Source organism: Salmo salar, chromosome ssa19 (genome assembly GCF_905237065.1).
Source record: "Salmo salar chromosome ssa19, Ssal_v3.1, whole genome shotgun sequence".
Lineage (NCBI taxonomy): Eukaryota > Metazoa > Chordata > Actinopteri > Salmoniformes > Salmonidae > Salmo > Salmo salar.
In genome coordinates this window covers 30,445,612-30,451,611 of record NC_059460.1, presented here as the reverse complement: position 1 = coordinate 30,451,611, position 6,000 = coordinate 30,445,612, and positions in this window count along the sequence as shown.

The window sequence follows — 6,000 nt, the reverse complement described above, 5'->3', positions numbered from 1 at the left end:
TTTACGTGCCCCCAACCGATTGTTCTGTTGTTTGTTTATTTGCGTTGTTTGTAACTTATATTTTTTACTTATTTTGTAAATAAGGTTGCCGCTACCGTCTCTTATGACTGAAAATAACTTCTGGACATCAGGACTGTGGTTACTCACCACGGACTGGCAGAATCCTTTTTTTCCTTTAACGAGTCCGACGAGCCCGACGCAAACGATATACTGCTTTCTCGGGAACAGGCCCAGATCCCCGTGATTTTCGTGAAGAGGAGGTGGAGAAAAAGGGGCTGGAGGGGGGGCTGCCTTCTGAGAATTCGTAGGCGATTGAATAGACCCCCACTTCCTTCCATTCTGCTAGCAAACGTGCAATCTTTGGATAATAAAATAGTTGACCTACACAGAAAATTAAACTACCAACGGGACATTCAAAACTGTAATATCTTTCGCTTCACGGAGTCGTGGCTGAATGATGACACTATCAACATAGCTGGCTGGTTATACACAGCACTGGCAGGATAGAACAGTGGCGTCTGGTAAGACAAGGGGAGGCAGACTACGTATTTTTGTAAATAACAGCTGGTGCACGATATCTAAGGAGGTCTGATGCTATTGCTCGCCTGAGGTAGAGTATCTCATGATTAGCTGGAGACTACATTATCTACCTGGAGAATTTATCTTTACTTTTTGTAGCTTTTTGCATACCGCCACAGTCAGATGCTGGCACTAAGACAGCATTGAATGAGCTGTATTCTGCCATAAGCAAACAAGAAAACGCTCACCCAGAGGCGGCGCTCCTAGTAGCTGGGACTTTAATGCAGGGAAACTTAAATCCGTTTTACCAAAATTCTATCAACATGTAACCAGAGGAAAAAAACTCTGGACCAACTTTACTCCATGCACAGAGACCATACAAAGCTCTCCCTCACCCTCCATTTGGCAAATCTGACTATAATTCTATCCTCCTGATTCCTGCTTACAAGCAACAATTATAGCAGGAAGGACCAGTGACTAGATCAATAAAAAAGTGGTCAGATGAAGCAAATGCTAAGCTACAGGACTGTTTTGCTAGCACAGACTGGAATATGTTCTGGCATTCCTCCCATGGTATTGAGGAGTACACCACATCAGTCATTGGCTTCATCATTAAGTGCATTGATGATGTCATCCTCACAGTGACCGTACGCACATACCCCAACCAGAAGCCATGGATTACAGGCAACATCCACACTGAGCTAAAGGCCAGAGCTGCCGCTTTCAAGGAGCGGGACTATAACCCAGAAGCTTATAAGAAATCCCGCTATGCCCTCCGACGAACTATCAAACAGGCAAAGCATCAATACAGGACTAAGATCGAATCGTACAACACCAGCTCTGACGCTTGTCAGATGTGGCAGGGCTTGCAAATCATTACAGACTACAAAGGGAAGCACAGCCAAGAGCTGCCCAGTGACACGAGCCTAAGAGACAAGCTAACCTACTTCTATGCTCGCTTCGAGGCAAATAACACTGAAACATGCATGAGAGCACCAGCTGTTCCAGAAGACTGTGTGATCACGCTCTCCGCAGCCGATGTGAGTAAGACCTTTAAACAGGTCAACATTCACAAGGCCGGTAACCTGCCTAAATGACTACCAACCCGTAGCACCCACGTCTGTAGCCATGAAGTGCTTTGAAAGGCTGGTCATGGCTCACATCAACACCATTATTCCAGAAACCCTAGACTCACTCCAATTAGTATACCACTCCAACAGATCCACAGATGATGCAATCTCTATTGCACTCCACACTGCCCTTTCCCACCTGGACAAAAGGAACACCTACAGTGCCTTGCAAAAGTTTTCACCCCCCTTAACGTTTTTCCAATTTTGTTGCATTACAACCTGTAATTTAAATTTATTTTTAATTGTATTTCATGTAGTGGATATACACAAAATAGTCCAAATTGGTGAAGTGAAATAAAATAAAAAACTTGTTTCAAAAAATAAAAAATAAATTAAAACGATAAACTGGTGCATGCATACAGTTGAAGTCGGAAGTTTACATACACCTTAGCCAAATACATTTAAACTCAGTTTATCACAATTCCTGACATTTAATCCTAGTAAAAATTCCCTGTCTTAGGTCAGTTAGGATGACCACTTTATTTTAAGAATGTGAAATGTCAGAATAATAGTAGAGAGAATTACTTATTTCAGCTTTTATTTCTTTCATCACATTCCCAGTGGGTCAGAAGTTTACATACACTCAATTAGTATTTGGTAGCATTGTCTTTCAATTGTTTAACTTGGGTCAAATGTTTTGGGTAGCTTTCCACAAGCTTCCCACAATAAGTTGGGTGAATTTTGCCCCATTCCTCCTAACAGAGCTGGTGTAACTGAGTCAGGTTTGTAGGCCTCCTTGCTCGCACACACTTTTTCAGTTCTGCCCACACATTTTCTATAGGATTGAGGTCAGAGCTTTGTGATGGCCACTCCAATACCTTGACTTTGTTGTCCTTAAGCCATTTTGCCACAACTTTGGAAGTATGCTTGGGGTCATTGTCCATTTGGAAGACCCATTTGCAACCAAGCTTTAACTTCCTGACTGATGTCTTGAGATGTTGCTTCAATATATCCACATAATTTTGCTTCCTCATGAAGCCATCTATTTTGTGAAGTGCACCAGTCCCTCCTGCAGCAAAGCACCCCCACAACATGATGCTGCCAGCCCCGTGCTTCACATTTGAGATGGTGTTCTTCGGCTTGCAAGCCTCCCCCTTTTCCTCCAAACATAACGATGGTCATTATGGCCAAACAGTTCTATTTTTAATAAATCCATGATTAAAAAATGCAAAGAATATGGCACCAAAACAAACCTGCCAAGAGAGGGCTGCCCACCAAAACTCACGGACCAGGCAAGGAGGGCATTAATCAGAGGCAACAAAGAGACCAAAGATAACCCTGAAGGAGCTGCAAAGCTCCACAGGGGAGATTGGAGTATCTGTCCAGAGGACCACTTTAAGCCATACACTCCACAGAGCTGGGCTTTACGGAAGAGTGGCCAGAAAAAAGACATTGCTTAAAGAAAAAAATAAGCAAACACGTTTGTTGTTCGCCAAAAGGCATGTGGGAGACTCCCCAAACATATGGAGATGAGACTAAAATGGAGCTTTTTGGCCATCAAGGAAAACGCTATGTCTGGTGCAAACCCAACACCTCTCATCACCCCGAGAACACCATCCCCACAGTGAAGCATGGTAGTGGCAGCATCATGCTGTGGGGATGTTTTCCATCGGCAGGGACTGGGAAACTGGTCAGAATTGAAGAATGATGGATGGCGCTAAATACAGGGAAATCCTTGAGGGAAACCTGTTTCAGTCTTCCAGAGATTTGAGACTGGGATGGAGGTTCACCTTCCAGCAGGACAATGACCCTAAGCATACTGCTAAAGCAACACTCGAGTGGTTTAAGGGGAAACATTTAAATGTCATGGAATGGCCTAGTCAAAGTCCAGACCTCAATCCATTTGAGAATCTGTGGTATGACTTAAATATTGCTGTACACCAGCAGGAACCCATCCAACTTGGAGGAGCTGTAGCAGTTTTGTCTTGAAGAACGGGAAAGAATCCCAGTGGCTAGATGTGCCAAGCTTATAGAGATATATTCCAAGAGACTTGCATCTGTAATTGCTGCAAAAGATGGCTCTACAATGTATTGACTTTGGGGGGGGGGTGAATAGTTATGCACGCTCAAGTTTTCAGTTTTTTTTGTCTTATTTCTTGTTTGTTTGGATCATGGACTTCCTGATGGGCTGCCCCCAGGTGGTAAGGGTAGGCAACAACACATTCGCTACGCTGATCCACAATACAGGGGCCCCTCAGGGGTGTGTGCTCAGTCCCTTACTGTACTCCCTGTTCACTCATGACTGCACAGCCAGGCACGACTCCAACACCATCAATAAGTTTGCCGATGACACAACAGTGGTAGGCCTGATCAACAACAATGACAAGACAGCCTCTATAAGGGAGGAGGTCAGAGACCTGGTGGTGTGGTGCCAGGACAACAACCTCTCCCTCAACGCAATCAAGACAAAGAAGATGATTGTGGACTACAGGAAAAAGAGGACCGAGCACACCCCATTGTCATCGACGGGGCTGCACTGCAGTGGAGCAGGTTGAGAGCTTCAAGTTCCTTGGTGTCCAACAAACGAACATGGTCCAAGCACACCAAGACAGTCATGAAGAGGGCATGACAAAACCTTTTCCCCGTCAGGAGACTGAAAAGATTTGGCATAGGTCCTCAGATCCTCAATAGGTTCTACAGCTGCACCATTGAGAGCATCCTGACTGGTTGCATCACTGCCTGGTATGGCAACTGCAAGGCACTAAAGAGGGAAGTGCGAATGGGCCAGTACATCACTGCGACCAAGCTTCCTGCCATCCAGGACCTCTATACCAGGCGGTGTCAGAGGAAGGCCCTAAAAATTGTCAAACACTCTAGCCACCCTAGTCATAGACTGTTCTCTCTGCTACTGCATGGCAAGTGGTACCAGAGCGCCAAGTCTAGGTCCAAGAGGCTTCTAAACAGCTTCTACCCCCAAGCCACAAGACTCCTGAACACCTAATCAAATGGCTACCCAGACTATTTGCATTGCCACCCTCTTTTACACCGCTACTTCTCTCTGTTGTTATCATCTATGCATAGTCACTTTAATAACTCTACCTTCATGTACATTTTACCTCAACTAACCGGTGCCCCCGCACATTGACTCTGTAACGGTACCCTCCTGTATATAGTCTCACTATTGTTATTTTACAGCTGCTCTTTAATTACTTGTTACTTTTATTTCTTATTCTTATACATATTTTTTTAAGCTGCATTGTTGGTTAGGGGCTCGTAAGTAAGCATTTCACTGTAAGGTCTACACCTGTTGTATTCGGCGCATGTGACTAATAACATTTGATTTGATTCAAAGATCATACTGTCACAGTATCTAACGTCGGTCGGGCGGCGCTCGGCGGTCGTCGTCGCTGGCCTATTAGCTGCCACCGATCGTTGTTTCTGTGTCTTTTGGTTTTGTCTGTCTATCTATCTCGCACCTGTTTTGTGTTTGTCATTAGTGGGGGGTTATTTAGTGTGTATTTTCAGTTGGGGTTCTCGTGCGGGATTGTTTATTGTCCACTCAGGACAGTTGCGATTGTAATCTGTTAATTTCCATTATATTGCCGGGCTGCGCCCCATGCGCTTTTTTTCCCAGTGCGCTTAGTTTGGGAAGGTGTTTTCCCCTGGCAGACTTCGCCACGCGCCTGGTGCCCTACGGCTATTGCGTGTTACTATTATTATTAAAACACAGTTGCTCCGGCCCTCTGTCTCCTGCTCCTGATTCCACATCTCCACTGGTCCTAGACAGCCGTGACACATACCCTCAAGACATGCTAACCATTACCAATAACAGGGGAGGTTAGCATGTCTTTGGGTATGATCTTTGACCCTCAAACTACCCACATGGTGGTCCTCTGTAGCTCTGTTGGTAGAGCATGGCGCATGCAACTTTAAAATGGAGATGCCAGTGCTGTCACACACACCATAATGGCACAGATACAAAGTTGAGACCTCTATATCTCTATGGTGTCAGTTGTTTCGGTTTGGAAAATATAGACTTGTTTTTTACTTTAATACATTCCCATAGCTAGCAAATGGATAAGTATCTTTCATTTGGACATATGTACATCCCAGCAAACATATATTTGAATCCCAAAACTATACTTTACTTATTTCTTTCAATATTATGTTTGGTAGTGACACTTCTTAAAAATACATGAAGATATACCAACTTCCTCACTCCAAAATGTTTGCAGACAGACTACTCACCATGTGGTCATGCTAGAGAGGATTGTGATCCCGTCATCTATAGTGATATTTGTATGGGTGTGGCTTAAAGCACATTCATTCTACAGTATATTAATGTGTGTTTCGGCAGTGACATAAAAAGGTGGGACAGCATTTTTTGGGGGGAAAGATGTTTAAAAATTAA